The sequence below is a fragment of the Pseudorasbora parva genome, chromosome 3 (genome assembly GCF_024679245.1).
Source record: "Pseudorasbora parva isolate DD20220531a chromosome 3, ASM2467924v1, whole genome shotgun sequence".
Lineage (NCBI taxonomy): Eukaryota > Metazoa > Chordata > Actinopteri > Cypriniformes > Gobionidae > Pseudorasbora > Pseudorasbora parva.
Genome location: NC_090174.1, coordinates 58,119,646 through 58,140,125, shown reverse-complemented (window position 1 = coordinate 58,140,125; position 20,480 = coordinate 58,119,646). Strand labels below are relative to the sequence as shown.

Sequence of the window (20,480 nt, the reverse complement as noted above, 5' to 3'; positions counted from 1 at the left end):
TCCATTACCTCACTCAACCTTTTTTCAGTGTTCATGTCTTTTTGGAGGATCCCACTGACAGGCCACATGAGTTTAAGCACAAGTGCATTAATCCTTCAATGCCATTAATCCGGATTAGTCAAACAAAGACTTCCGATGATCATCTTTAATCACTGGTGGAAGTTGCCTGGGCATGTTAGGAATACATCGGCGTCTGGGATTTGATGTTGTGGTATTTCTCTGAGCTATTGTTTAATCAGCTCACATCTGGAGTTTTCAATGTTATTTTATATATATTTTTTATATTATTGTATTTATTAATATGGGCGGCAGTGGCTCAGTGGTTCATGTAGATTGTCTACAAACCGAAAGGTTGGTGGTTCGATCCCCGGTTCCACCTGACCAAGTGTCGAAGTGTCCATGAGCAAGACACCTAACCCCAGCTGCTCCCGACGAGCTGGATGGCGCCTTACATGGCTGACATCGCTGTCGGTGTATGAATGGGTGAATGTGAGGCAAAAATGTAAAGCGCTTTGGATAAAAGCGCTATATAAATGCAGTCCATTTAATAGTCCACTTAAAGGTGCACTATGCAACTTTCCGTCCGCTAGCGGTCGCCTATTCAAAACAAATGCGTAGTTTGATGACGCAAAGTGTGAGCGCAGAATCTTGGGACATGTGGTCTTCACCTCACAGCCGGTGGAAAATAGGACTCGGGCAGAAATCATGTTCATGCATGCGGTTATTAACGTTACTGTAGTGAAGCAGAGCAGGACCGAGTGTTGAGGAGCTGAGCACAGCTGCTGGAGCGATTGGTTATTAACGTTACTGTAGTCTAAAGCAGAGCAGGACCGAGTGTTGTGGAGCTGAGCACGGCTGCTGGAGCGATTGTTAAACAAATACCCGCCTCACGAGCACCGGGACTTTTATCATGACGGGACGGGACACATCCGCCGGGCGCCTGCACTGATCCGCTCTTCCGGTTATGATTATGAGGTAATGGAGCTCTGTTTATCATATTAGATACATTTAAATGTGTTGAAAATGATGTTATGACGTTACTCCGTGCGTTCACTTGTTCACACTGCTAAGAGTAAAGCACTCCTGCCAAATAAAAGCCGAAACCGAGGGTAGCGCAGATATGACGCGATTGACAGGCGACTCCCTCAGGCGCTTTGCTGAAACGTCCCGGTCTTTAGTTAAAATAGCAATTTTCTCACAATTTACAAATAGTTGGAAACATCTGGGATATTGTAGGTACTCAACTGAACAAAATATATAACACCGGCCTAGTGGTTTTTGGATATTTTACTGCAAAAATACTACATAGTGCACCTTTAATTTGCTTTTATATTTTAGGTTTCTTGTACATTAAGTTTAAATTTGTATGTACTTTTGTAATTTTTTGTTAGTTTTTTTTTAAATATATATATATATATATATATATATATATTTTTTTTTAAATATATATATATTTCTATAAGGCTTTCATTTTTATCTCAGTTTTCAATTTTATCTCAGTTTTTTAATTCAACTTAAACTCGTTTCAGTTAATTTCCAAGGCAACATTTATTTCCGTTTACATTTTGTATAATTCAAATTGTTCAACTAATATTTTGTTTTATTCCGGCTATAATTTATTTGAAGTCTTACACTAATAATTGGTGTGGGATTTACTTTTAAACAATTTCACCCATAATTTTGGAAGTAAATTTCACAAATAATTGTATTTATTATAATATATTATACATTTATTTATTTACAAATTGCGCTTATTTAGATCAAATTAGGCATGGCATGGGTTCAATATAAATAGGCTGAATAAAAAGAAGACAGAAACGCTTTGACAGATGAAACGAAGACAATAAATGTGACGGCATCAAGATATGGTGGGTTCTTCAGGTCTACTATACTAGAAAACTGTAAAATAATGCATTGTCTGCCTCATTCTGTGATGAGAAGCCACATCAGCTCACGAACACTCGACTGACGACATGAAGTGAGTTAAAACGTGCTATTAAACATATTTTGTTACAACCCTTTTTATCACTAGTTTGTGAAGATGTTTGATGAATTGGTTTTAACATTTACATTTACTCCAGATCACAGAGCCGCTCTTCACTGACACACTGGGAATATATTTATTTCATTAAAATCACAGCCTTTGCACTTTCATAATCACACATAACTCAAAATGCGATTGTGTTTCGATTTCGATTAATCTTAGTGTTTGGTTTCCAACACTCACTGTAAGCGGTCGACCAATCAGAGCAGAGTAGGCTCTCAGAGAGGAGGGGCTAGAGAGACTGAATCTTCCAATGAATCGTTTCAGACACTGTCAGAAAAGAGTCGATGCTATCATCTCAAGGGGTTATCCTCTAATAAACTGAAACTGAAACTATGTGTATGATGAGAAAAGTGAAGTGTTTTTTGATCTTTGATGCGTGGAAAACGATTGTGGGAGACCTCAAAACTAAATTAAGGACATTTAAAATAGCATAACGGGGCACTTTCAGTCATCTAAACCCTTCCTTTAAGCCTTCCTAACCTTCCTAAAGCCTTTATCTTTCAAATCTCATTCACTTCAAACATGGCTTTTCAGATTTTTTGCTAATTTATTCAAAATCTGCTTTCCATACAAAGTATGACTTCAGAAGGCTTGGAATATAGTGCAGAAGTCATTTCACATAGTTTTTGTCATTTTTGGACAATTATTCACTTTCGCTGTATAGGGAAAATGAGCCACGAGTCAGGACGTCTCGTTTTGTGTTCCACTGAAGAAGGTTTGGTACAACATGGCCGTGAACGAATGTCTTTTCATTTTTAGCTGAATTATTCCTTTAACAGACCCTCAAAATAAGTCATAAGAGAACTAACTCCTGTCCTCTAGCATAAGCCTTCACGAGTGAGGTCTTGCTCTAAAATAAATATAATCCAGAGCTCTCAAATCTTCACAACCCCACATTTACAAGTCTAATTTAATCTGCTCGGCGAAACGCTCAAAGCCGGTTTCATCGCTGAGCACTGACAGTTTTAAATAAGAGTTTTAAAAGCCGAGTTACTGTACAACTGGAAGGAGCTGTGGGTGGTTTAGGATTTCTTCACAGAGCAAAACCAATTGCTGAAATGCATATTTGATGTATAAAGACTCTAATAGACGGCATCCCCCCCCCCCCCCCCCACGACGCCCCGGTTCGCGCTAACAAAATCTTCTCAGAGCCACGGCCTGCTCTTAATTAGCACTGGGATCGAAACAAGTTGGCTTATTATACCAACGGCTACAGAAATAAAATGAGATTTTTTTTTCCATGTTAAACCTTCTTATGTCAGAAAATAGCCGCCCGCTGGGTCGTTTTAGGCATTTAATGCGGTTTTCTAGAAACGGTATGGGTGCCTTGTCTTAATTTGTTCACACTTTGTTACTAAAACATATTTGTGTGGGTTTAAGCTTCATAATTTGCTCATTAGAATTTGTATTCTAATTAGTCTTTCAGTCACACTGGTTAATTTGGATGAATATAGCTCAGATTAAAGCTTTAATTGCTGCTGTCAAACACCAGCTATATTAACAAATCCTGTGCAAGAAGTCGACACTCGCGCGCTCGTTCTGCCAGGAAACACACTTGTGTTCACAGGGTTGATTCGACGAGCTTTTCTGAGAAAACTAGTCTCTGAATGCTTGCCAAGTCGGTGGATTCAAATCTTGTAAAAAATATTTCGTTTTTTTTTAGGCACTTAGCAGAAGGAAAGTGAACTATCCATTAGCCTACCATAACTGTATATTCAGATGTATTTTGTGAGTTGTGTGACACAGAGTGAGTGTCTGGCACTCTTCTTTATTTATTCATTTAGGGGAAAAAAACGATTTGCTAAGTGGGTAAGAAAAAAGATTCTTTAATTGCATTTAATCAGATTTCTTTCTGTCTTTTGAAAGGATAATAAGACAAAAATAGTGTTTGTGATTTTTCCTTTTGTTTCTTTTTAGCTGGCACCCAAAGATTGATTGGTTGGTTGATTGATTTATTATGTGATTAATTGTTTGACTGATTGACTGATTGGTTGAAACAATTTTCTTACCTAATGGGTAAGAAAAATATTTTTTTAATTTAAAGATTTATTCTTCGAAAACAAGTCAATGTACTTAATATATTTTTTCTTTGGCTGTTTTAAAGATGTTACAATATTTTTAAAGCATAAAAAGACAAAAATACTGATTTTGATTTTTTTTACTTCTCAGTTTTCACCAAACTAAGATTGATTGATTGATTGATTGATTGATTGATTGATTGATCGCTTCCCTGATTGATTGGTTGGTTCACTGGTTGGTTCACTGATTGGTTGGTTCATTGATCGATTGATTAATTGATTGGTTCATTGATTGATTGGTTCATTGAATGGTTTATTGATTGGTTCATTGATTGATTCATTGATTGGTTCATTGACTGAATAATTAATTAATTAATTCACACAAAAAAATGGTTCTTCGGCAGTTCTTCAGTGGTTCTTTGGGGTGGTTGATGTGCTATTACCGCTACTTTATAAGGAACCTGTTAAAGGGTTTGTTCACCCAAAAATGAGAATGATGTCATTAATGACTCACCCTAATGTCGTTCCACACCTGTAAGACCTCCGTTCATCTTCAGAACACAGTTTAAGATATTTTATATTTAGTCCGACAGCGTATCTAAGTGTATGCACACTATACTGTCCATGACCAGAAAGAGAATAAAAACATCATCACAGTAGTCCATATGAGACATCAGTGAGTTAATTAGAGTCTCTTGAAGCATCGAAAATACATTTTGGTCCAAAAATAACAAAAACTATGACTTTATTCAGCATTGTCTTCTCTTCCGTGTTTGTTTTCAAACCTCAAATAAAGATTCAAACGGTCATGAATTACAATGCCATTTATAAGACTGGATCTTTCTCAATGTTATTTAATGATCTATATTTCTCATTCCAGTGGTATTTTCCAGATGCATCAGTCCGTTTACACTAAGCGACAACCTCCCGCGATCTCTCTTGAAGCCAGTACGAAAGTAATGTAAACTGCAATTCATCGACTGGCCACTAGGCCTCCAGAAGGGAGCAGAATCTCATTGAGCCCCATGTTAAAATTCCCATCTTTACAGCAGAAAAAAACATGTTTACAGGCTGGTACAAATTGTGGTTTTGGCCTAAACGGCTAATTATGACCTTCATGACAACTGTGAGGGGGGTGAAAAAATGTATAACTCATTCAATTACATTATATAAAGCCTTTAAGTTCTGCATAATTAAGGGCGTGGTTACTTTGAGTGACAGGTGGATAGCCATATATCTGCTGTCTATAGTCATTACGTCACATAAGCTCCGCCTACATCCCGGCTTTTTGCCCATTTTCTGTTATCCGGGAGTGACACGCGATGACTCGCTCACAAGATGGCACCGCCCATAAACCATCATTACCACATTTATAGTCATAAACCACATTTATAGTGTAATACCAGTGTAATACCCATGTAGTTATACAAATGTGTGTCCTCATAAACCACATTAACAGGCTCACACACACACACACACACACACACACACACACACACACACACACACACTGTCCCTAAACCTACCCATCACAGGAAACATTCTGCATTTTTACTTTATCAAAAAAACCTCATCCTGTATGATTTATAAGCCTTTTGAAAAGTGGGGACATGGGTAATGTCCTCATATTTCACCCTCTCCTGTAATACCTGTGTCATACCCATGTCATTATACACATTTGTGTCCTCATATGTCACAAAAACAAACACACACACACCCGCACACACACACACTGTGTGTGCAAATTTAACCGTTTAAAGCACATCAGTTTCTCTCTTCACTACAGGATGAGGATCCTACAGCTGCAGCTCTAATCACTGTAATTAAGAGATAATTGGCATTAATTATTCTCGCATAAGCTCATCACAAATCAACGGTAAAATGGCTGCTGCTGGCTTCCACTCGCGACACACCATGGTTAAGCTCTCAGAGACTCCTCGAAGCGTGTGAATTTACATCACAATGAAGGTCTTCTTCTGCTGAAGTGTAAAGCGTCTGTCAGTCAAATGCAAGTGTGCTACAGCTCAGTTGTATTGGTGAGTGAAATTTGAGCTTATTTTGTGTGCAGTAATTTGCAATAGACATTTTCATAATTTCAAAATAAAGCATGAACTTATTGGCATTTACGTGACATTATTGGCTGTTAAGTCTAAGTTAAACATCTCTAATACTATTGTTCATTCTTAATGTTTGAGGTTTGTTATCACTAAAGTACTGGACTTAAATGTGCTATAAATATGAATGAATCGTGCAACTTGTTGAGATGAGGCATGCTAGGACTTATTCAAGTGAATCACAGATGAGAAATTTGGAGAAAAACATCGCACAGACACACACGGAAAGACAGACCATATCAATGCACCAGAAGATTTGAGGGTGCAGGACTCTACAGTATAATCACCCATGTATAATTACCCTAAAAACAACCCAGAACATCAACACACGAGAAAAACCCCAGAACACCCTAGAAACCCCTTAGCAACACCCTAGAAACAACCCAAAAAACCCATAGCAAATATACTCTTTACAACTGTTTTAATTGTCCTTGTTTTTATTTTAATTCTTACACATGGTATTGTTATTTATTATGCATATCTTATCACTATTTTTATTCATTTCTATATAAAGCACTTTGAATTGCCATTTTTTATGAAATGTGCTATACAAATAAACTTGCCTTGCCATGTCTTACCCTTAAAACAACCCCAAGAACTAAAGAACCCACATAACAACAACACCATAGAAACAACACCAGAACACCATAGCAACCACATAGCAACACCCTAGAAACAACCCAGAGCACAAGAGCACCCATGTAATAACACCCTAGAAACAACCCAGAACACCAAAGAAACCACTAGCAACACACTATAAGCCACAATGCAACACTCAAAACAACCCGGAACACCTTCATAATCACAAGGGAACACTCTAGAACCAACTCAAAAACCCTAGAACCCACATAGCAACACCATAGAAACAACATAGAGATACCATGGAAACAACCCAGAACAATTTAGAAACCACATAGCAAAACCCTAGAAACAATCTAGAATACCCTAGAAACCACATAGCAACACCCTAGAAACAATCTAGAATACCATAGAAACCACATAGCAACACAACACCCTAGAAACAATCTAGAATACCCTAGAAACCACATAGCAACACAACACCCTAGAAACAATCTAGAATACCCTAGAAACCACATAGCAACACAACACCCTAGAAACAATCTAGAATACCCTAGAAACCACATAGCAACACCATATAAACCTTTGCATTTCCCAGCATCCCTGTCACTGTCAGCCTCACCACTGCCAAACTCGACATCGCATTAAATGCTGCAGCAGTGACACACACACACACACACACACACACACACACACACACACACACACACACACACACACACACACACATTTCTTCACACACACACACTCTCAGTTCTGATAATAGGGGTAATTATGGCTTATGTGTTAATTGGAGTGCATGGAGAGACTGTAGAGCAGTCAGTGTGACACGGCCGATGAAGGGGATGCTGTGGAGCTGTTTACAATAACAGCATCACGGGAAGAGACACTTGTTTTAACAGCAGGGTTGGTGGTTCATATTCTCAGTGAAAGATTGGATACACACAGCCAGGATAAGGTGCCACACAGTGTTAACAATTTTCAGACATGACCTACAAATTGTACTTAACTGCTAATTTTTATAAAATATTTTCCCACCGAACCATATCATAAGATCATATGATAGCAAAACGTTCAACTGACATTTGTCATCTTGTTCTTCAATGTACATCTGTTCTTTTTGTTTAGTATATGTTTAAACCCTAAAGCTTTCTGTTTTCTTTCCAGGTTTTAAATGAGAAAATCCCAGTCTCAGACATTTGGAGCCCGCTGTGGGAAACGGCGTGAATAATGACCGGCTCAGTGGCGGCGGGGCATGTTGTCGATAGCGACAGATCAATTCGAAAGTCATTTTCGCCTCGAAAATCATTTTGTCTTTGAGGAGTCATTTCACGGCTAAACCGTGTGACCGCTTGTTATCACTGCAGGAAAACAACCAACAGAAATCTTTCCAAAAGGGCTTTGCAGAGATATTATATGTTGTCAAAACACAACCTGATGAGAAAAGCAGCAGGTTTAGCATTGCAACGATTGTATATAACAAAATGCATGCCTCACTTGAACACGGCAATCCAAGCACTGATACCAAACGCAATTTAAGATCACAAATCATGTATTGCATGCCATAATTCTGACACATGCCAGAACTCTCTTCCTGCTCCTGATATGCCTCAATAAACTTACTTTAGCAAACATACTAAATAACAATACAAGTCCAACACTGGGACTACTCTACATTAATCCAGACCAGGGCTTGACATTAACACTCGAATGCGGGTGTAGTTCAGCAGTGGTGTGTAACGCAGTCAATTCATCTAGCCACTTTGGCGGGATGAATTTTATATATAATATATACTATTGTCTTTATAAAGACATCTGAAATGATAAACAGTGCAGTGTAGTGTTGTTAAAAATATAGATTTTTCTACAGAATATACAATTTTTTCTCACAGAATAGATACACATTATTAGTCTCTCTCTCTCTCTCTCTCTCTCTCTCTCTCTCTCTCTCTCTCTCTCTCTCTCTCTCTCTCTCTCTCTCTCTCTCTCTCTCTCTCTCTCTCTCTCTCTCTCTCTCTCTCTCTCTCTCTCTCTCATATCTCTCTGACAGCACCTCCCCTCACTCGCTCATTTCATTTGCTCCGGATGAATATTGTTGATGTTACAGGGCTTGAATTTCAGCGTGGGATTGCGTGTATTGAGCATAATTTTACTCATCCCCACAGATATTGTGCACGTGCACATAAATCCGCCTCTATATTGAGTTCTTTTTAGCTGCTTGTTGCGCTTAAACAGTCAAATACACACAAAATAATGTGAATTATTTTTGAGTATTCATGTTAACAATGTTTTGAGTGAATGTAAACAGTTGAGAAAGAAAATGCATGTGTAACAGTGTAATGGTTTCGTGTGTCAGGCCTTAAAGTGAGAGCAGTCGAATATCAACCTGACAAGTCAGACCCACATCGAGATGTTTGGTCTGGAAACTCACCATTGACAGCTCAATCTGAGGGGCGGATAAACGGTTGTCTTTTAAACTCCCTCTGCACTCGATAGGATAGCGCTACAACCAACCAGAGCAACGAAGGTGAAACAGAGCTCGCTGACTGATTAAACATTCGCCGTATCCAGTCGGCTAAACTCTGAACACATCTTTCCTTTTTAAGAATGACTTCAGTGCCTTTCTTTGTTCTTTTCTCAGAGAAAAGCTTAACTCCAAGTCTTCCAGAGTCGCGGTCAAAGCTGATTCGAAAGACCGCCGTTCGCCAGTTTCTGTGTTTACTAGAAGCACGCAAGCGCAACTCGGCCGTCGTCATTATGGCCCCGCCCACCGACTCTATACACGATGTGATTGGCCCGGCAAGAGTTAGGCAAATACAGCTCAGAAGGGTATTGAGAGTTGCTAGACGACACTTGCGGGCAGATTAAATTTGTTAGGGTGCGTCTAGATTTCTAGGCTAATCGAATATACCTGCTGCCACATTATGAGATGATATTAAAAATATATAACCATTTTTCGACATGGTATCTGTCAAAATTGTGGCCAGTGAAAATGCTGAGTGGCTGGTAACTTTAGAAAACCACTAGCCACAGTGGCTGGTGAGCAAAAATATCAATATCAAATATAGTTAATATCAAACCCTGATCCGCATGCATTTGAAACTGGCTCTCCATCCATGCTAGTGTTTTCAAGTGTTTCAAATAAGTTCCTCGTCCACACTGAGTTGTCAAAAGTCGCTTAAATCACCTTACTGTGCATGTGTAACACATAATAAAAGCTCAATCTGATGATACAGTGTTCTCATGCTATTCTTCTGGCACGATCACTTTATCTGCAATATCGCCACTCATTGTATGGTTCAAATCCCAATCGCCACAGTACAGCAACTGCGAGTTTGCAGGAATGTAATATAAAGATTGCACAAATTAACAAGCAAATTGGGACAGTAAATAGCACACAGCGGTTTAAATAAAGGCCCTGTTTCGCATTCAACAGGATTGCTTTTGTAGTGTACACGCTAATGTGGTCGAATGTGTTCAAACAGCCACAAAAGACCATCTATTCTCCTCCTACTGAACTAAAAAACCATGAAAACCCCTGAATAAAACATACATTTACCTGCCCATAGACCCTCCCCTTAAAGAAACAGGACAGAAGTGGTTGAAAGTGGATTAAAACACCAGGTGTAAACGGGACTGACCCAATCTCGAGGGAATGTGTCTCCTTCGTCTACTTGTGATCTGATCAATCAAAACTTATCAAGGTGTCTGAATCTTAATACCAGGTGTAAACAGGGCCTTATATATATATATATATATATATATATATATATATATATATATATATATATATATATATATATATATATATATATAGGTACAACGTCACGACTCAGTGTTCTCGAACTGTCCACATTACAGTGTGTTTTCAAATGTATCCACTTGGGGAAAGCACTTTTAAAAAGCTCAGTTTTCGCAGTGTAAACAGAGGCCAAAACGTAGAGAAAAAGATGCCTTTCACATGTATCCGGATTAGTGTAGCAGTAGACTGAATTGTGTTAACATTAGAATGGGTGGGGAAAATAAGGAAGCCCACAAAGTTGGGACATTCATACAGTGCATGAATTAGGACTAACCTGTACACACACACACCAGCCAATCAGAGCCCTGATACAACCTGACTTGGCCTCATTACCCAGCTATACCTCATTAACGATGGCAGACTCTCACTGGAATGCACGTTAATTATGCTAATCAGGAGACCGCTGCTCAGAGGATTGTGTTAATGTCCTGTTTAGGAAGCATAAATCCAAGAGAAACAGTCTCCAATGTCAGGCTAATGAGGAGGCGCTCACAGCGATACGTCCGTTCGGTGTTAGGATGCGTTCATACACGACACATTATTGCATTTAAAATCAGCTAGAAAAAGGAAAAATGTAACAGATGCAGAGAACTTTGTTCCACAATTCACATTTTAAAAACATTGAAATTTATAAACTGCCATTTTTAACTCAAAAAGCAACGTTTGTTTAATTAATTGATTTAATTGATTAATTTGACAGCTTTGTTAAATAAGTTTAAGGTAGATCCTTCAAATCTGAATTTTGCACAACCCTGGTGTGTGAAAACTAAAATGTGCCGACTTTGCAGCCAGTATATAAAGGCAAAAAGGCAACAAAGTACATCTGAATCCAGTGTTTTTATAAGGGCTTGCTTCCATTACTCATTTTAAACATATCAAGCCTGAAGATTAACTCAAGAAAAGCTAATGTGGAAACCCGTATGGGTGAAGCCGATGTGAACTGTAATTTACCTCCGACACGCTCATGCTTAGTCATGTAGATTTATTGATTGGAAACTGTAAATGAAGGCCACCAAGAAGATCCATCGCCCTTTAGTGCGCACAGCAATCTTTCTTGAACAGGAACTATCGATCGATATGATTTCCCAAGACTCCACTGCGGCGGGTGTAGGAGGACGACTAACTGTTTATTTAATGTTCTCTCAAGGACCCTCTGAATCAACAGTTGTGAGCTTAACACTGCTAACCAGAAGGTCAAATATTCACCCGCATGTCTTTGCAAGCCTGTATGATTTCTTCCATATAATATAAAGCAAAATCTGAGCTGCTCTATTCCATCCAATGAAAGCATGCGGTAACCAGAAGCTGACAGACTCTAAACATTATAAACAGACTCATGCATTAACGCAAGTCTTTTCAAGTTATTCGATTTCGCTTTGTGTGAGGAATACAGACTGGCATTTAACTCATTATTTACTGCACATCTTCAGTCATAACTGCCAAATCTCACTATTCTTGTGCATATTTTTTTATTATTATTTAAAAATATATATGATGTTAAAATGTTTGGGATCTGTAAGATTTTAATGATTTTGCAAGAAGTCTCTTCTGCTCAACGAGGCTGCATTTATTTAATCAAAAATACAGTAAAAACAGTAATATTGAAAAATATTATTACAATTTAAAATATCTGTTTCCTATTGTTAACTATTTTAAAGGTAATTTATTTCTGTGATCAAAGCTGAATATTCAGCATCATTCCTCCAGTCTTCAGTGTCACATGATCCTTCAGAAATCATTCAAATATGATTTAATGCGCAAGAAACATTTATGATTATCACAGTTGTTTAATATTTTGTGGAAACGGGATACATTTGTTAATATTTCAAAAGAACAGTATTTATTAGAATTAGTAATCATTTGCAACATTATAAATGTATTTACTGTCACTTCAAGGAGGGGGGGGGGGGGGGGGGCACTGTTAAAGACTTGGATTCCCATCCTAAACATAGACAAAGTTTCAAAAACTAATGTCGGACGTTTGATGGAGTATTTCTGTGTCAAAAATACTCCTTCCGGTTTCTCACAAGTTTCGGCGAGTTTTTTACGAGTATGGGTCTACTTGACGTTAATAGAACGGAAGGTCCTTGTATGGGCCGTGCGGGCTCTTCTCCCGGTAGGGTGCGTGTGCGCGTGACTAGAGCGAGAGAGGAAATGCACGCCCATAAACACTCTCTCAGGTGCAGATCCACTCATCTGAGCAACACTTCTGTCGCGCCGCGCTTCTCTTTATTCCTATGGGTGACGTCGAGCGACATCAACGCTTCAGCACAGCATTCCGGGAAGGCAGCGCTGCATTTGAACCGATCTGAACGCAGAAATGACGGGAAGCTTCACAACATACGCTTTAGTCGTGTGCTCGTGTCGCAAAAGTGGATCTCCACAGTCACTGCTGTCACAGGACTTCACGAAATCAACAGTTACCAAAGAAGTGTGTTTTTGACGGAGCGGTCCCAACGATAAAGGTTTGCGGTCCTGCTTTGGAAACAGGCGGTGAGTTAAACTGCTTCAAATGTCTGTGTTGTTGGCTATCGTCGCGTAAGTAAACATCAGTAAACAACACGATCGTGTATAACGTTAGTTAATTTATCAATGGAGCATGCGATCTATGGTGTGTGTTTAAATACATTTGTTTAGCTGACCAATATAGGTGTGAGTTTGTTTATTGTAAAACCACCCAAACATAAACCTAGCGTTCTCACAAAGCGTGCTTCGTCATTCAAATGCGCTTACGGTTACTCCATTGCTGTTCTATGTATAACGTTACACTAGTCTGACGTGCAAAACCGTTTTGCTTGCTACTGCTAAGGTCTAGTCGCATACAATAGTCCATAAACCGAATCATGTCCTCATAAACTGCGAGTAAACACACACACAAATGTTGACAGGCCACTAAATACAGTACATACCACAGAGACGGACGTCCTGCTGTTGCTGTTTCTCCTGTTCAATTTATTTCAGCCTCCGGATCTGATTCTGGATCATATCTGTATTAGTTGAATCTGATTGATAGCCATGGTTTATTTAGGGTAGCGTTTTCTTCTCCACGCTTGAGGACGTCACCGCTTTGTGTGCGCTCGTCATTCTTTAGCTCCGCCCACACGATACGCCTCCAGGCGCTCCTTTTTTTTCCGGAAAGACTCGGTACAGCCCATATTTTTTTTATAAATATAATAAAACTAAAGACTTTTCGGAGATATGAAGGGTGCAATACTACTCTATAGGTACTCAAGATTGACATGAGATTGAGATGGGGGGTGGGCAAAGCAACAAAAATAAAATAAAATCTTAATGACTATAAACTTTTGGTGCACAAAGAGTTGATGCATGAAAGTAAACCACTAAAATATACAAACATAGATACAAATTGATATGCAACATTGCATATTATAAGAAACATCCAGATGGTGATATAAATATTCTGTTCCTAGAATGGAAAGGGTTAATCAGCCAAATCGAGGAGCAGATTGTGTACGTTTGCTAGAGGGCCTTCCAGATTTTAGAGAGTAATGTGTTTGGTCAATGGAGGGAATTCTTGTGCATATTCAAATCTAGCATGTCATGTTTTGTTATAAAATGCAAAAACGGCCTAGCAAATGTGTTTTCGTGGTTGTGGTTAAGCTATGCCTTCAATAGCACAAAAGACAAGATAATAGTGCCATGCTAGTGTAGTACACACTCCAAACACTCAGCGGGAAGTTCCAGTCATGCATCCAGTTTTCTGTCTCAAATGCAACATTCAGTATTTTCATGAGGACATTTTAAAAGCACATTGTTATTCAGTCTGTCAAACTCACACAGTTCATACATTTCAGATGAGGGCAAAGGAGTCAGGTGTGGTTCGAGCGCGCACATACCCATTATATGGTGTGTTTGGGCTTTTCAAGCTCTTGTGTGCCAAAAGCGTAGTGTACGTCTGATCAAAGCCGTACGCTCCACTGGAGACAAGGCACGCAATACTTCACCTTGGCTCTGGTGCTTTTCTTGGCATCACCTAAAAGCAGTCTTTGTTCCCTTGTTCTAGATGAAAGAATCAATCCCTGACAGCTACCATACAGGTGAGACAACAAGCTAAGAGAAACCAAGACTGTTCGCTTCAGGGACGAAGGTGTTTATATTCGTGTTTGCTGCAGAAGTCGAAAGCACAGAGAGTTTTTGCTGCTGGATTTTGACAGTAAAAGAAAAATGAACTAAAGAAGCCATATGGTTGCTTACAAGACGTACCAAAAAGTCTCAATCAAAATGTTTTCCTTTCGACCTGCTGATTTAAAAAGAATATTGTTTTAATAAAGACGACATGCATTCATGTCTTCCCTTCCTTGGGTTGTTTATTATGCCCTTTCTGAATATCACCTTTCCTGCAAAATAAGTAATTTCTCACTTTCTGAAAACGCACTCAAAACATTGAGGACTCGTGTTGGAATTGATACGATGAATCTGACACCATCGTTCCTGTCCGTGTCACTGTGTACAAGTGCTGAGGAAGCAGAGGCGGCTGAAAATCAGATATCATAACGGTGTTTCGTTTAAGCGGTAGACCAATCACAACAGACTCGTCTGTCTGACCAATCAGAGAAGAGTCTGCTCACAGAAGGGCAGGGTTTACAGAGACTGAGGGCCCTATTTTAACCATCTGTGTGTGGTGACATTTTAAGGACATTTTTTTAGTTTTTAACTTTTTGTGGGTATCAAACTGGCCAAGTAGAGTCATTTCAGCAAACGTGGCATTATCTCATAATGTTTTGAAATTTTAATGGTTCACCACTTGGGGGCGTTTGACCAATGCGTCCCAAAACAAGCACTGCAAACTAAATTTGTACATACACTTAATATTTGTGTATGTGTGTTCTTGGATATGTTAGCATGGGAGCATGATTTGAATATTTCAACACGCTGCCAAGCCAAGCCGTTCTCAGCTGAACTGTAGATGTAAAGTCAACATTAAATACCATGTAACCCATTTTACATCTGTAATGATGCATTTTCAAACAAAACAAGATATTAAAGGTGGGGTAAGTGTTATTTCAAAACCGTTTTACAAACCGGACTCGGGCAGAGTCCAATAACTTGTAGCCAATCAGTAGGTAAGGGGCGTGTCTACTAGTGTTGTCACGATACCAAAATTATGACTTCGATACGATACCAGACTAAAATATCGAAATATCGATACTAAATCGATACCACAGTAAAAAAAAAAAAAATAAAAAAAAAAAAAGATACGATTAGATAAGATAAGATGCTTAATATGACAACAGAACTTGTTATTATTCATTGTTATTTTTTACAAAAAATTCATGTGGCCAGCATGTTCCTTAGGGTTGGGCATCGTTTTGATTTGAACAATTATTGATCAATTGATCAATTACTATTAAAATTATCTCACAAATTTTTGCTATCTCAATGTATTTTTTACAATGGGGTAATTGTGTTGCAATAGCTTTAACACAGCACAAGAAAGCTTGATTTCGAATGGTAAATTGAATTTAAAAAGACGAGTAAACAGTAATGAAATAAGGACAAATAAACAGATTACAAACAATAGCACAAATAAATGCAATAGAATAGAAGATACAAATTAAATAGACTGCTTTATTTTTTCAGGTAGGTCTAACATTCAGATAAGTAACTAAATAAAAAAAATGCATTGTAATTACATTTAAAACAACATTGGATAATGTTCTTTGTAAAAAATGCAATAGTGTACAGATGAAACTATTAAAGTTACACAAGTTGATCAGTCAAGAGCAGTTGATCGTTTGTCTTTTTGTAGTTTGAATAACAAATGACTGCGGTCCCTTTAAGACTAACGGACGCATGGATCCTAAACACTGTTCCTGTTACTCGTTCTTCCTGAACTGTTTGCGACTGTGGTTACGTTAATACTCTTCCAGATGTGCACTGATAATTCTTTGAGTGTATTTGACCAATAATAGCTGGAAAAAGAAGCAAATGTTTGCACTTGTATCATGTCAGAGGTGGCTTTATTACGGTAGGCTATGTGTGTGCGCTTCAGATGTGAGCACGAAATCTGCGGGAAATAGTAGAATTAATTTATGTGCAATCCCGCGCGAAATTCAGACCGATCACACACTAACACTAACACACTGTCATGAGGAAAAAGTCTAACAGAATGCGCGTTCGCCGTGCTCAGAGGTTAACTGGGCTGAGTGAGAATATGCCAGTGTGTGTCAACTCGCTTTCGGTCGGAGAGGAGAGCGCAGCTGATATCGATACTGTAAAAACTGAGAATTGTATCGTTTCAGATATTCCAGTATCGATACATATCGAAATATCGATATTTTTGACAACAATATAGTGTCTTAATGATGGTGAGAAGAGATCACTCAGTGCACGTCATTATTCAATACACACGACACACATGACGGACTTTGGCAGAGAACATATATGCTGGCCTTTGCTTGAATATGATCGTGTGTCATGTTCGCTTGTTTTTGTTTTATTAGCGATGATAAAGGCCCGTTCATTTCCACACCGTATGGAGCATCTAAATCTCCTCACTGTCTGCTTCAAGCGTCAGCTCACAAAATGTGTCTGATATGTAAGATACTATACTCCTAATATATGTTTGTTTCCTCTTTTCATGATCTATATAACCCTAATCCTGCCATAATTGTAATGTCGTTAGTTGGACTCGTGCTCGTGTTCTATCGAGTTGTTCATGAAAACGGTTTGTGTTTTTGAGATGGAAGGGGTGAATTTTTCATTGAATATTCGACCTGGATTAGTAACACACAGATCATGTCATAGTCGTTGCCTGGGTTACGTATGTGTGGGGCGGAGCTATCAAAATAGGGGCGGGACCCTTTTGGGGGTAGGGGCGTGTTTGTTTTGGCGATTTGAAATATCATCATCGGTTACCAGAAAGCACTTACCCTGACTGGATTGTGAAAAGTAGTCATTATGAATCCAGTACCAGTTTTAAAGAAGGGCTTTTGTGTTTCTTCAGATTCCTACAATTTAGATTTAATATTGCATTCATATTAATAAAGCAAGAAGCCTTCAAGTGCCTGATGAAAGACTTAATTAAATGAATAAGCCAAATTTGATTAATAATTCCAATAAACAAATTAGTTTACAATTGCTAAATGAGAAACTCAGTAGAGATCATGTCTTCATAATATCTATATTTAAGCCAGCATTTACAATAAGTCTGACAAGATTTTTAAAAAGTTGAGTGACTGCAAAAACCTAAAAATTTTTTTACTTTAGGTTAACATTTATTTTCCCTGCATACATACATCCTCCTCTGGTCTATCTCACCTCCTCTCCGTGAGATATCATAAATTAAGGCAGGTCATTTCTCCAGAGCGTTATCTGTCATACGGAAATATGCTGTGTGTGAAGTGTGTGATATATATCAGCCACTCAAGAGAGTCAAGAGTACAGGAGAGCAATTAAAGCAGCAGACATCAGCATCAGCATCTTAAAGCAAACACTACATGAACCAAAGATTTACTGCTACTCTTCATTACCCAAACCAAAACACTCCAACATGGAAACAGACTTACGCTTACGCTTGATGCTCATCAGAATATATATCAGGATTGTTCCCATGCTCATGAAAGAGTCACTTCTTTAAACGCGTCAGTCACTGTTTACAGGATGGAATCGCTCTCATTTCATATCAACTGGGACCTTTCACTGGGGGGGTTTTCAGAGTTTTTATTTATCCATCCATCCATCCTATCTATCTATCTATCTATCTATCTATCTATCTATCTATCTATCTATCTATCTATCTATCTATCTATCTATCTATCTATCTATCTATCTATCTATCTATCCATCCATCCATCCATCCATCCATCCATCCATCCATCCATCCATCATGACCTACAAAATGTTAATACCCTTTGGCCTATTGTTTTCGGTCGCTATCGGCAGTTCTGGAAGGTGGCTAGGTTTTTATTAGCAATAATTTATTCCATAATCCTAATTTCATCTGAGACAGTTGTGCTTTTAAACAACAAAAATGCAAAACCAAAGAGCAAATGTTTGCCCTTGACATTGTTGTGTGATCCAAATGTCCTCCAATCATATTTTACTATATTAAGTGCGCAGAACAATACAATCGCCCTTTGAATGAGCGGCCGCGAGTGAACGTTCATTGATTACTGTAATCTATCACATTACAGTACAACTACAGGGCATATTAGAGCAAGAATACATTCAGATCTTGTCGGTCCGATGACAGCGGTGGCGATAGCACGCACTTCATCATGCTAAGATGTTTAAGCGGGAGTTTCTGTGGGAGCAGCTGCGAGTCGGTCACTCCGAGTTGTCAGGTCTGATAAACGAGAGCCGAGCTGTTCAATTTCACATTTCGTCCTCGTCATATCCAGAGCTCGGTGATCATGCGCCACTGACCCGCGGAGGGCGGGCAGGAGGATATTGATAAAACAATTATCTGCTCGCCGCTCATTTGATTTTCTATTTCAATTACCGCCAGCGAGGACGGGAACGGGGAGGATTGCACTATTGATTTCTTTCCCTGCGAGAGGAGAGTGTGAGACTCCTTCACGGGCTGCTTTGATGACACACACCACAGATGTGCAAAAACATGTCTGGTGTCCTTGTGCTGTTTTAAAGTCTCACTTGTTGCAATGATATGTTTGGCGGGGAAAAGAAAATATCTTAAATGAATGTGTGGTCAATTTTGAGATGTATGGCTATTTTGCTGGCATAACTGGTCTTCTTTCAGAGCAGTGGAAAGAAATGATCCAGAATACCCATTTAAGTGTTTATTTTATTACCTTTTATGCATTTGAGTCTGTGGATTTCAATTACAATACATAGTCAGAAATCTCCAGCAGCTTTACATGCACCAAACTTTTTTATTTTTAAAAAGTTTTATTCCTATCTAGCTACCTGTAGGGCCTATATTGTGAAGGTTTTTACATTGGGGTTTGTTACTATATCATTCACTTGCTATCAATCAACTTTATTTATATAGAGATTTTACAATGCCGATTGTTTTAAAGCAGCTTCACAGTGTTAAACAGGACAATATTGCAAAAAAATTTGATTTGGCTGTACAGTCGTACTGGAGAAAACAGTGATGTTATCAGCTTATTTTAATTTATCATATAGCCACAATGTTGGCAGATCAGTATTATAGTTTATAGAATTAAATAAGACCTAATTAATGAATTTTATTTGTATATTTAGTTGAATAACTTGATCATAATCTTTAGTTGATCATAATTTTAGTGTTCCCAACTGACCAAGCCAACCATTTCTAAAAACATGGTGAAATCTTATTTTTTTATTAATTATGGAGTTGCTAAAAAACCTTCTAACATGTCAACAAAATGAATGTTCGGAATTCTATTCTGGAAATACATGCAAATCAGTGCATATTTAATTAGATAATGCATTATTTGCATATTTTAAAAATCACCAACAAATGCCTGAAATAGGAGGCAAATCGGTGCTCACTCACGTAAATGACAATCATATGGTGTGTGTATGATCAAAGACACGATCTGAGGCCCTGTTTACTCCTGGTATTAAGATCACAAGTGGATGACACTAAGGGTGCGTTCACACTTGTCATGTTTGGTTCGATTAAAACGAACCCTGGTGGGATTGCTCGTATAGTGCGGTTCATTTGAACATATGTGGACGCTGCCATCCGAACCCTGGTACGCACCAAACAAGCGGACCGAGAGCACTAAAAAGATGGGTCTCGGTCCGCTTCCAAACGAACTCTGGTGCGGTTCGATTGATATATGAACGCAACACGGACCAAAGACATGTAAACGAACCAAAAACAGGATGTGATGTCACAAGATGTGACGCATAGTCAGCTGATTCGACGACGCGGAAAGATTGGTGTATCCAAAATGAATAACTTTAACGTTAGAGGGCAAACGTAGAGCAGCGAGGAAGTGCCTCCT

The 20,480-nt window shown here is 38.6% G+C and overlaps 2 protein-coding genes across 4 annotated transcripts in view; one reads left to right on the top strand and one right to left on the bottom strand.

Annotated features, from left to right (window-relative positions):
- Nucleotides 1-20,480, bottom strand: part of pbx3a (pre-B-cell leukemia homeobox 3a) — a 75,177-nt gene that overhangs the window by 31,300 nt on the left and 23,397 nt on the right. The gene's annotated exons all lie outside the window — the stretch shown is intronic.
- crybb3 (crystallin, beta B3) overlaps nucleotides 936-20,480 on the top strand; it is a 783,391-nt gene continuing 763,846 nt past the window's right edge. For both annotated transcript variants that reach the window (XM_067439660.1, XM_067439659.1), the window contains exon 1: nucleotides 936-975. The gene's annotated coding sequence lies outside the window, so the exon portion shown is untranslated. The remainder of the gene's footprint in view (nucleotides 976-20,480) is intronic.